Source organism: Salmo salar, chromosome 15, assembly GCF_965601325.2.
Source record: "Salmo salar chromosome 15, fSalSal1, whole genome shotgun sequence".
NCBI lineage: Eukaryota > Metazoa > Chordata > Actinopteri > Salmoniformes > Salmonidae > Salmo > Salmo salar.
Window position 1 is genome coordinate 106867501 of NC_138305.1, and position 13799 is coordinate 106881299.

Consider the following 13799-nt stretch of genomic DNA (forward strand, 5'->3'; position numbering starts at 1 on the left):
GTCACAGTTATGAAAACTTAGGACACTAAAGAGGCCTTTCTACTGACTCTGAAAAACACCAAAAGAAAGATGTCCAGGGTCCCTGTTCATCTGCATGAACGTGCCTTAGGCATGCTGCAAGGAGGCATGAGGACTGCAGATGTGGCCAGGGCAATAAATTGCAATGTCTGTACTGTGAGACGCCTAAGACAGTGCTACAGGGAGACAGGGCAGACAGCTGATCGTCCTTGCAGTGGCAGACTACGTGTAACAACACCTGCACAGGATCGTTTCATCCGAACCTCACACCTGCGGGACAGGTACAGCATGGCAACAACAACTGCCCGAGTTACACCAGGAATGCATAATCCCTCCATCAGTGCTCAGACTGTCCGCAATAGGCTGAGGGCTTGTTGTCCTGTTGTAAGGCAGGTCCTCACCAGACATTACTGGCAACAACGTCGCATATGGGCACAAACCCACCGTCGCTGGACCAGATAGAACTGGCAAAAAGTGCTCTTCACTGATGAGTCGCGGTTTTGTCTCACCAGGGGTGATGGTCGGATTCGCATTTATCGTCAAAGGAATGAGCATTACACCGAGGCCTGTACTCTGGAGCGGAATCGATTTGGAGGTGGTCTGTGGCAGGGTGCCACAGCATCATCGGACTGAGCTTGCTGTCATTGCAGGCAATCTCATTGCTGTGCGTTACAGGGAAGACATCCTCCTTCCTCATGTGGTACCCTTCCTGCAGGCTTGTCCTGACATGACCCTCCAGCGTAACAATGCCACCAGCCATACTGCTCGTTCTGTGCATGATTTCCTGCAAGACAGGAATGTCAGTGTTCTGCCATGGCCAGTGAAGAGCCCGGATCTCAATCCCATTGAGCACGTCTGGGACCTGTTGGATCGGAGGGTGAGGGCTAGGGCCATTCCCCCCAGAAATGTCCGGGAACTTGCAGGTGCCTTGGTGGAAGAGTGGGGTAACATCTCACAGCAAGAACTGGCAAATCTGGTGTAGTCCATGAGGAAGAGATGCACTGCAGTACTTAATGCAGCTGGTGGCCACACCAGATACTGACTGTTACTTTTGACACCCCTTTGTTCAGGGACACATTATTCAATTTCTGTTAGTCACATGTCTGTGGAACTTGTTCAGTTTATGTCTCAGTTGTTGAATCTTATGTTCATACAAATATTTACACATGTTAAGTTTGCTGAAAATAAACACAGTTGACAGTGAGAGGACGTTTCTTTTTTTGCTGAGTATAGTATATAGTACAGTATAGTTTACAAATAGCTTATCACACTATAGTATAGTATAGTTTACCCATTGCTTATCACAGCATAGTATAGTATAGTAGAGTATAGTATAGTATAGTATAGTTTACCCATAGCTTATCACAGTATAGTATAGCATAGTTTACCCATAGCTTATCACAGTATAGTATAGTACAGTTTACCCATAGCTTATCACAGCATAGTATAGTTTACCCATAGCTTAACACAGCATAGTATAGTATAGTTTACCCATAGCTTATCACAGCATAGTATAGTACAGTACAGTTTACCCATAGCTTATCACAGCATAGTATAGTTTACCCATAGCTTATCACAGCATAGTATAGTTTACCCATAGCTTATCACAGCATAGTATAGTTTACCCATAGCTTATCACAGCATAGTATAGTACAGTTTACCCATAGCTTATCACAGCATAGAATAGGATAGTACAGTTTACCCATAGCTTATCACAGCATAGTATAGTTTACCCATAGTTTATCACAGTATAGTACAGTTTACCCATAGCTTATCACAGTATAGTATAGTACAGTTTATCCATAGCTTATCACAGCATAGTATAGTTTACCCATAGCTTATCACAGCATAGTATAGTTTACCCATAGCTTATCACAGCATAGCATAGTTTACCCATAGCTTATCACAGCATAGAATAGGATAGCCAAGCGTACCCACCTACAGTTACCAGGTCTCTCTCACTGTTGACTCTACTTATCCTGTGATTGAGACTAGAAAAACCTTTAGTAACCCGACACACAGACTATGAGGAGGCAGTTGATATTCTGGGCGTATACAATTTCAGGTACTGTATCCTTTCACTTTCATTGGACTGTTCTCTCACTGCAATGATCTGATGCTCTTTAAAGTAAACAATAAAACGAATGTTGTTGTTGATTGATAAATACTGTTGCTATCTTTCACTGTTTCCTCAGTCTTCACTTGTCACCATGAAGTCACTTCTCCTAAGATGAGCTCAGCATAAGAGCAGTAGACTCAACACATATTGAGTTGTGTGAGTGAGTGGCTACTCCAAGGAGAGTTCCCTGGCTGTGAACTCTCCTTGGCCAGCCACCCCCCAGACCGCCACTCACCCTGACCTCGCCCAGACCCCCCCCCCCCCCCCCCCGAGTCTCAGGCCCAGTCTCCCCTATCTAGCCCAGCCCTGGGGGGTTGTTCACCCCAGCCTCCCCTCCCCCCTCTCTCTCCCTCTAGACTCTCTTCCCCCTGTGCTTTCAAAAGCTCTCTGTGTCACCAGACTGATTAAAACAAACAGCGGTCTTATTTTGGTATCTAATTGAATAGTACTCCTTTTCTTGACGCCAGCTCTGGAGTACGCAGAGTATTAGGTATCCATGGAATCCAAAAAACCCCCGTAAACCCCCCACAACCCTTCTAACCTTCCCCTCCATGACTGATCTTAGATTTCAAACACTGGAGGACATCACATATGGTAGGCAAAGAGTAAATACAGACTTATTAAAATTCCTTTTTAGCCTCCATGTGTAAACAGGATATGTGCTATACAGAGGAGGCTGGTGGGAGGAGCATTAGGAGGAAAGGCTCATTATAATGGCTGGAATGGAATAGATGGAACCGAGTTAAAGGTGTGGTTTCAAATCAAATCAAATCAACATATATTTGTCACATACGCCGAATACAACAGGTGTAGACCTTACAGTGAAATGCTTACTTACAAAACCTTAACCAACAATGCAGTTTTAAAATAAGTGTTAAGTAAAAAAATAGATAAGTAAAAAATGTAAATAACAAATAATTAAAGAGCAGCAGTAAAATAACAGTAGCGAGGTTATATATAGGGATTACCGGTAGAGAGTCAATGTGCGGGGGCACCAGTTAGTTGAGGTAATTAAGGTAATATGTACATGTAGGTAGAGTTAAAGTGACTATGCATAGATTATAAACAGAGAGTAGCTGCAGCGTAAAAGAGGGGTCTGGGTAGCCCTTTGATTAGCTGTTCAGGAGTCTTATGGCTTGGGTGTAGAAGCTGTTAAGAAGCCTTTTGGACCTAGACGTGGCGCTCTGGAACCACTTGCTGTGCGGTAGCAGAGAGAACATTCTATGACTAGGGTGGCTGGAGTCTTTGACAATTCTTAGGGTCTTCCTCTGACACTGCCTGGTGTAGAGGTCCTGGATGGCAGGCAGCTTAGCCCCAGTGATGTACTGGGCCATACGCACTACCCTCTGTAGTGGCTTGCGGTCAGAGGCCGAGCAGTTGCCATACCAGGCAGTGATGCAACCAGTCAGGATGCTCTCGATGGTACAACTGTAGAACTTTTTGAGGATCTGAGGACCCATGCTAAATCGTTTCATTCACCTAAGGGGGAATAGGCTTTGTTGTGCCCTCTTCACGACTGTCTTGGTGTGTTTGGACCATGATAGTTTGTTGTTGATGTGGACACCAAGGAACTTGAAGCTCTCAACCTGCTCCACTACAGCCCCGTCGATGAGAATGGGGGCGTGCTCGGTCCTCCTTTTCCTGTAGTCCACAATCATCTCCTTAGTCTTGGTTACGTTGAGGGATAGGTTGTTATTCTGGCACCACCCAGCCAGGTCTCTGACCTCCTCCCTATAGGCTGTCTCGTCGTTATCGGTGATCAGCCCTACCACTGTTGTGTTGTCAGCAAACTTAATGATGGTGTTGGAATTGTGCTTGGCCATGCAGGCATGAGTGAACAGGGAGTACAGGAGGGGACTGAGCACGCACCCCTGAGGGGTCCTCTTGTTAAGGATCAGCGTGGCAGATGTGTTGATGCCTTCCCTTACCACCTGGGGGCGGCCCGTCAGGAAGTCCAGGATCCAGTTTCAGAGGTAGGTGTTGAGTCCCAGGGTCCTTAGCTTAGTGACAAGCTTTGAGGGTACTATGGTGTTGAACGCTGAGCTGTAGTCAGTGAATATCATTCTCACGTAGGTGTTCCTTTTGTCCAGGTGAGAAAGGACAGTGTGGAGTGCAATAGAGATTGCATGATCTGTGGATCTGTTGGGGCAGTATGCAAATTGGAGTGGGTCTAAGGTTTCTGGGATAATGGTGTTGATGTGAGCCATTACCAACCTTTCAAAGCACTTCATGGCTACAGACGTGAGTGCTATGGGTCTGTAGTCATTTAGGCAGGTTACCTTAGTGTTCTTGGGCACAGGGACTATGGTGGTCTGCTTGAAACATGTTGGTATTACAGACAGGTTGAAAATGGGACAGGTTGAAAATGTCAGACACTTGTCAGTTTGGTCAGCGCGGAGTACACGTCCTGGTAATCATCTGACCCTGCGGCCGTGCTCCAGGTGTTGTTTACAAATATACACAGACCACCACCCCTTGCCTTATTGTAGGCGGCGGTTCTATCTGGCCGATGCAGCCTAAACCCCGCCACCTGTATGTTATTCATGTCGTCGTTCAGCCATGACTCGGTGAAACTTAAGATATTAAACATTTTTGCTCGTCTATTTTGTTATCATGTGTTTGATGTGTTTGATACCGTTCCATGAATTCCATTCCAGTCTTTATAATGAGCCCATCCTCCTATAGCTCCTATCTAATCCCTATAGCTCAGAATGTTGACAACAACGTGTGTTTCTCATAGTTTGATATAGGATCAGCCGACAGAAGGGATGTTTTCTGAGGTGGACATGTTATCTGGGGTTGGATGGGGTTGGGGGAAAAAGACTAGTGTTTATTGTTATATTAATGTCGGGCATGTTGGGGTCTGCCAGATCACGACTCCATCTTTGACCTGCAAGGAAAAGCCAAGACAACAGCATCCTCGTGCATCTAATAACACACTGTGTGTGTGTCTATCTATCTGTCTGTATGTCTGTCTCTCTGTTTGGGCCCTGGTCAAAAATTAACTCAGCAAAAAAAGAAACGTCCCTTTTTCACGACCCTGTCTTTCACAGATAATTTGTAAAAATCCAAATAACTACACAAATCTTCATTGTAAAGGGTTTAAACACTGTTTCCCATGCTTGTTCAATGAACCATAAACAATTAATGAACATGCACCTGTGGAACGGTCGTTAAGACACTAACAGTTTACAGACGGTAGGCAATTAAGGTCACAGTTATGAAAACTTAGGACACTAAAGAGGCCTTTCTACTGACTCTGAAAAACACCAAAAGAAAGATGTCCAGGGTCCCTGCTCATCTGCGTGAATGTGCCTTAGGCATGCTGCAAGGAGGCATGAGGACTGCAGATGTGGCCAGGGCAATAAATTGCAATGTCCGTACTGTGAGACGCCTAAGACAGTGCTACAGGGAGACAGGGCGGACAGCTGATCGTCCTCGCAGTGGCAGACCATGTGTAACAACACCTGCACAGGATCGGTACATCCGAACATCACACCTGCGGGACAGGTACAGGATGGCAACAACTACTGCCCGAGTTACACCAGGAACGCACAATCCCTCCATCAGTGCTCAGACTGTCCGCAATAGACTGAGGGCTTGTAGGCCTGTTGTAAGGCAGGTCCTCACCAGACATCACCGGCAACAATGTCGCCTATGGGCACAAACCCACCATCGCTGGACCAGACAGGACTGGCAAAAAGTGCTCTTCACTGACGAGTCGCGGTTTTGTCTCACCATGGGTGATGGTCGGATTCGCATTTATCAACGAAGGAATGAGCGTTACACCGAGGCCTGTACTCTGCAGCGGGATCGATTTGGAGGGGGAGGGTCCGTCATGGTCTGGGGCGGTGTGTCACAGCATCATCGGACTGAGTTGGTTGTCATTGCAGGCAATCTCAACGCTGTGCGTTACAGGGAAGACATCCTGCTCCCTCATGTGGTACCCTTCCTGCAGGCTCATCCTGACATGACCCTCCAGCATGACAATGCCACCAGCCATACTGCTCGTTCTGTGCGTGATTTCCTGCAAGACAGGAATGTCAGTGTTCTGCCACGGCCAGCGAAGAGCCCGGATCTCAATCCCATTGGATCGGAGGGTGAGGGCTAGGGCCATTCCCCCCAGAAATGTCTGGGAACTTGCAGGTGTCTTGGTGGAAGAGTGGGGTAACATCTCACAGCAAGAACTGGCAAATCTGGTGTAGTCCATGAGGAAGAGATGCACTGCAGTATTTAATGCAGCTGGTGGCCACACCAGATACTGACTGTTACTTCTGACCCCTTTGTTCAGGTACACATTATTCAATTTCTGTTAGTCACGTCTGTGGAACTTGTTCAGTTTATGTCTCAGTTGTTGAATCTTGTTATGTTCATACAAATATTTACACATGTTAAGTTTGCTGAAAATAAACGCAGTTGACAGTGAGAGGACATTTCTTTTTTTGTTGTTGCTGAGTTTAGTACGCTATATAGGGAACAAGGTTCCATTTGGGACACAGACATAGTTCTACTCTTGTGGATAGGATGTATAAAGTATGTCAATAACAAGAAAACTATGTACAACTTGGAAATTGGCCGTTGTGCTGGATGTAACAGTTAGAAGTCAGGTATGTTTTTCTGGTTAGGGCTTTTATTTACAAAATAAGAAGAATAAGAAGGATAAATGGGTGCCAAAAGCAATATTTAGTAAATACAGGACATAAATCAACTCGTCAGAGCACCTAACCCAGGCCTCAATAATGCCTGATAGCAATTTGCATGAGCAGCAACAAGTTCCTGTCTGACCCAAACATGAAATGAAGGGTTAAAATACCTTCTTCTTCTTCTTCTTCTTCTTCCTTCTCTGAGATTTTATGGCGTATTGTTGTATTGTCACCACCAACTAGACAGGGGTGAAAAAAACGTCCATTACGGAGAAATAAAAAACATTCATCCACACCTATTACAAAAATACATTTAAAAAATAACGTATTCAAAAACATCCCACTGTCATTCAAAAACTATAACTCCCTACACAGGCTCTGGGGTCTGCAAGAGTGGGACCACACCAGACAGAACTCCATGTAAGCTCCTTGGATATTAAATCTACCACCATTGTTTAAAAGTAACAAAGTTAATCTTCTGGTTGCTGCTGGCTCCTGCGGCCTTCCCTGTAGCTCAGATGGTAGAGCATGGTGTTTGCAACGCATGGTCTTTGCAACGCCAGGGTTGTGGGTTCAATTCCCACCGGGGCCCAGCACAGAAAAAAAAAAATGTATGAAATGTATGCATTCACTACTGTAAGTTGCTCTGGATACGAGTGTCTGCTAAATGACTAAAATGTGATAGGAACTCTCTGCAGGTTGCAGTGTAGGCCTATCCACCAGCATGGGACCTTCAGAGCTATGTCTTTCCACCCTTTTGACAGCCTCTGCATAGGAGACTCTCTCAACTGCCCTGATTTTGGTAACCTCGGTCTCTTTCACCCTCCTGGGGCATTCAACCCATTTCAATTCATGATCTCCACCACAGTTACATTTTGTTCCTTGTCCATTCTCTTCTTCCAAACAATCTCCTTCATAATAGTCTTTCCAACATATCTCATATCTTGGCTTCTCCGTCTGCATACACTTGATACATGTCCACACATTTTACAGTGGGAAGCCTACATTGCAAAGGTATGTGAATAAAGAGGGTAGTTCCCAAATTCCAGCTGCACTCAGATAGGGAGAAACTCATCAAAACACAAGAACATGTTAAAAACACCTTTTACCCATAATGCATTTCACCATGGAACATACCAATTCACATTTTTTCCAATTATCCTCCCCTGGTACAATCAACTGGTTGGCGTGAACCAAAACACAATTTAAACATGGCGCTCTATAACACATCCATTTTCCTGTCACAATCTCCGACCAGGAAAACATGAAGAACCCCTCCAAATTACGAAGACAAACAAAATACGTTTTTTTATTTTAACTTAACTTAATCGTTAATTCTTAAACATGATCACTTTGTAATAATACTTTTAACCAACAAATGCATGGAAAGAATAATTAGTGGGGAGCAGGGTAGAATTTAGAAAAGAATCATGGTACCAATAATTGCTTCTTATACACTAAATGTAAGTCCTTGAACGGATTATTTTAAAATCACACACAGAAGTTGTAAGGATCATTTAGTTCCTAATAGCAGCTTGCTATTTAACCTTTATTTAACTAGGTAAGTCAGTTAAGAACTAATTCTTATTTTACAATGACGGCCTACTCTGGCCAAACCCAGACAGTGCTGGGCCAATTTTGCGCCGCCTTATGTGACTCCCGATCACAACGAGTTGTACATTTACATTTAAGTCATTTAGCAGACGCTCTTATCCAGAGCGACTTATAAATTGGTGCATTCACTTTATGATATCCAGTGGAACAACCACTTTACAATAGTGCATCTAAATCTGTAATACAGTCTGTAGTGATGCCTCTAGCACCAAGATGCAGCGCCTTAGACCGCTGCGCCACTCAGGAGCTTTTACCACCATGTTCACATAGGAATGAATGGTGTCACGTGACCGATGGCTTTAACCATTGACATACTGTATACAGACATTGGTGTGGAGCTGCAAACAAAAGGTTTGGCATCAAACTAAACCAAATGAATCGGCATGCCGACCACAAACTATCATACATTTATTTTCCTTTTCACTGGTGAACAACAATCAAAATGGCGGAGAATTTTGCTACAATAATCAAATGTCTTCCACTGTAAACAGTAAACAGTTTTAATCATTGACACGTTTGACCTTGCTATAAAAACAAAGAGAGTTGCTCACTCTATGTATAAACTCCCAGTAATTTACTGGGTAAACCACCAACGTTTCGGCATCACTGTGCCTTCAGAGTAACGTCACACGTTTGAACCAGGTTATGTAGACCTGATTCAAACATTTTCAAACCAGGTCTAGCCTTCCCGGTAGCTCAGTTGGTAGAGCATGGCGTTTGCAATGCCAGGGTTGTGGGTTCGATTCCCACGGGGGGCCAGCACAGGGAAGGAAAAAAAAATGTATGTAATGTATGCATTCACTACTGTAAGTTACTCTGGATAAGAGCGTCTGCTAAAAATGTAAAACAGTGCAATTAGTGCAACCAATGACAATAGTGAGGGGTGTGTCAAAATTATTAGGTTGATTAGAATGAATTAAGTGAAACTTTTAAAAGACAATGGTTTACAGCATATGGAATATATTAGGCTATTGTTATCATTAGCATTAGCATAAGATTAGCATCAACATACATTATTGTTTAATTTAATTTTCACATATATTTTTAATTGTTTCAAATTTCATCAAAGATATAATCTTTTGGTTCAACCATAATGCATAATAAGCATCATCAACAGGGGAACATATTGGGTGTAGGCTGATAAACTGTAGAAAGAACATATTCATTTATAAGACTTGTTCATTGAAAAAAGAATTGTTCATAAGAAAGGCCTGAGAACAAAGTCAATATTCAGACCATTAGGGGTCTTTAAATTAGGACATCCAGTAGGTCTCCATCTGCAGTAGTAGAATCTCCATGTTACCTCCTCTAACATTAGAAAACAGCACCGTGGCCTTACTTGGCTCCTTGCGCTCTAGCGACTCCTTGAGGCGGGCCAGGTGCCTGTAGGCTGACCTTGGTCGTTAGTTGAATGGTGTTTCCTCCAACACATTGGTGCGGCTGGCTTCCAGGTTAAGCGGGCGGGTGTTAAGAAGCGCGGCTTGGCGGGTTATGTTTCGGCGCCTCTCTCTCTCTCGAGCCCGTTGGGGAGTTGCAGCGATGAGATAAGATCGTAATCACCAAATTGGGGAGAAAAAGGGGGTAAACAATGATAATAAATAAATCAAATTAAAAATAGATAAAAGAAAAGCATGGGTAAAATGTAATTTAAGTGCAGCTACATAAAGCCATTTAAATAGGCTATGAAATGCCTATAAAGGGACACTTACAGCACCATCTAGTGGTGATGTAGCTACTATATAAAGTGACACTTACAGCACCATCTAGTGATGATGTAGCTACTATATAAAGTGACACAGCACCATCTAGTGATGATGTAGCTACTATATAAAGTGACACTTACAGCACCATCTAGTGGTGATGTAGCTACTATATAAAGTGACACTTACAGCACCATCTAGTGATGATGTAGCTACTATATAAAGTGACACTTACAGCACCATCTAGTGATGATGTAGCTACTATATAAAGTGACACTTACAGCACCATCTAGTGGTGATGTAGCTACTATATAAAGTGACACTTACAGCACCATCTAGTGATGATGTAGCTACTATATAAAGTGACACTTACAGCACCATCTAGTGATGATGTAGCTACTATATAAAGTGACACTTACAGCACCATCTAGTGGTGATGTAGCTACTAAATAAAGTGACACTTACAGCACCATCTAGTGGTGATGTAGCTACTATATAAAGTGACACTTACAGCACCATCTAGTGATGATGTAGCTACTATATAAAGTGACACTTACAGCACCATCTAGTGGTGATGTAGCTACTATATAAAGTGACACTTACAGCACCATCTAGTGATGATGTAGCTACTATATAAAGTGACACTTACAGCACCATCTAGTGGTGATGTAGCTACTATATAAAGTGACACTTACAGCACCATCTAGTGGTGATGTAGTTACTATATAAAGTGACACTTACAGCACCATCTAGTGATGATGTAGCTACTATATATAGTGACACTTACAGCACCATCTAGTGATGATGTAGCTACTATATAAAGTGACACTTACAGCACCATCTAGTGGTGATGTAGCTACTATATAAAGTGACACTTACAGCACCATCTAGTGGTGATGTAGCTACTATTTAAAGTGACACTTACAGCACCATCTCGTGATGATGTAGCTACTAAATAAAGTGACACTTACAGCACCATCTAGTGGTGATGTAGCTACTATATAAAGTGACGCTTACAGCACCATCTAGTGGTCATGTAGCCACATCCCTCTAAATAGAAACACTTTGAGTGAATAATTGTTCCAAAATCACAGAAAATATCCAACATATTCAAAATGAAAGGTTCTGTGTTTTAGGTCAGCAATGAGTCTGCTTCTACAGAACGATCCTTCACTCTCCCTGAGAAAAGCACACAGATTAACAATTCTGCACAATAAGATGAATGTCTTGTCAAAATATTTCCATAGGTGAACCCTCAATGTATGGAAAATAGCTTTTTATTCCAACCTCGTAGCTCTGTAGTGGGTCAGCTCTAGGAAGTGAAATATTACCTTACCCTCTTATAATGATCATCCATTTTCTCTACTGTCAGACCGAAACCCAGGAGGCTCTATTATAAGGGGAACTTCAATGGAACGAGAGGAGAGGACTGCTCCTAAAATATACGACAGGAATCATTCCTTCTAATGGCCAAAGCCATGCTAGTTCAGAGGCAAAGTGTGTGTGTGTGTGTGTGTGTGTGTGTGTGTGTGTGTGTGTGTGTGTGTGTGTGTGTGTGTGTGTGTGTGTGTGTGTGTGTGTGTGTGTGTGTGTGTGTGTGTGTGTGTGTGTGTGTGTGTCCATAAGTAATTGTGGGAGAGCCTGTATAAACCCCAAAACCATATGTCAAACCCTCTAAACCACCATTTTTTATGGCCATGCCACTACTTTCACTATGCAGAGTGGAAGTAGAGTTGGTTATGGTTTAAGTAACAGCATGCCGGCTTTGGTTGTTGTGGCTGAGTTTAATGCAAAGAAGATGACCCCCCCCCCCCCCCCATGTCTGGCACCTTGGATGAATAACTGACACTTATTTACATTTATTCAGTCACTAATCATTTGATTAGGAATACCGTACATCTCTGGCTTTAGGAGGCTTAACATAGTGCACATCTCTGGCTTTAGGAGGCTTAACAACATAGCGTACATCTCTGGCTTTAGGAGGCTTAACAACATAGCGTACATCTCTGGCTTTAGGAGGCTTAACATAGCGTACATCTCTGGCTTTAGGAGGCTTAACATAGTGTACATCTCTGGCTTTAGGAGGCTTAACATAGTGTACATCTCTGGCTTTAGGAGGCTTAATAACATAGCGTACATCTCTGGCTTTAGGAGGATTAACATAGCGTCCATCTCTGGCTTTAGGAGGCTTAATAACATAGCGTACATCTCTGGCTTTAGGAGGCTTAACATAGCGTACATCTCTGGCTTTAGGAGGCTTAACATAGCGTACATCTCTGGCTTTAGGAGGCTTAACATAGCGTACATCTCTGGCTTTAGGAGGCTTAACATAGTGTACATCTCTGGCTTTAGAAGGCTTAACATAGCGTACGTCTCTGGCTTTAGGAGGCTTAACATAGTGTACATCTCTGGCTTTAGGAGGCTTAACATAGCGTACATCTCTGGCTTTAGGAGGCTTAATAACATAGCGTTCATCTCTGGCTTTAGGAGGCTTAACATAGCGTACATCTCTGGCTTTAGGAGGCTTAACATAGCGTACATCTCTGGCTTTAGGAGGCTTAACATAGTGTACATCTTTGGCTTTAGGAGGCTTAACATAGCGTACATCTCTGGCTTTAGGAGGCTTAACATAGTGTACATCTCTGGCTTTAGGAGGCTTAACATAGTGTACATCTCTGGCTTCACAAACTTAGCTTTAATGTCTTCAAGGAGGAAGTGTGATTGTGAGGTCTTTAGTAAAAGACAAGGAAGACAGGATAGTACTACCCTTGTTGCTATAATCAGTAACAGAGACATTAAGCTATGCCCTCATCAACCTATACTCCTGTAATCAATAATGAAGAACAGATAGAGCAGGTAGACGACAGGAAAGAGAGAGGGATGATGGAGGAGGAGAGAACCAAGAACAAGGCGGATGATAATGATGATGGATGATAATGGATGATGACCACACGGCTGTCGCCACGACAGAGACCGGCTGGGTCGTTTGTCACTGTGTGTGCGCGTGTGTGTGTGTGTGTGTGTGTGTGTGTGTGTGCGCTTGCTGAAAGCGCTGGCTACTGGCAAACCGCCAGGTCTGCCATAGGGGCCGTCTCGTCTGAGCCAATATATTTATCACACTGTGTCTGTCCCAAATTGTAACCTGTACCCTATGTAGTGCACTACATAGGGTACATAGGCCCTATTATCAGAAAACAATGGGCCATTTTAAGGGCCGATTAGCAGAAAACAATGGGCCGGTGTAAGGGCCAATTAGCAGAAAACAATGGGCTGGTGTAAGGGCTGATTAGCAGAAAACAATGGGCCGGTGTAAGGGCCAATTAGCAGAAAACAATGGGCCGGTTTAAGGGCTGATTAGCAGAAAACAATGGGCCGGTGTAAGGGCTGATTAGCAGAAAACAATGGGCCGGTGTAAGGGCCAATTAGCAGAACGCAATGGGCCATTTTAAGGGCCGATTAGCAGAAAGCAATGGGCCGGTGTAAGGGCCAATTAGCAGAAAACAATGGGCCGGTGTAAGGGCTGATTAGCAGAAAACAATGGGCCGGTGTAAGGGCCAATTAGCAGAAAACAATGGGCCGGTGTAAGGGCTGATTAGCAGAAAACAATGGGCCGGTGTAAGGGCCAATTAGCAGAACGCAATGGGCCATTTTAAGGGCCGATTAGCAGAAAGCAATGGGCCGGTGTAAGGGCCAATTAGCAGAAAA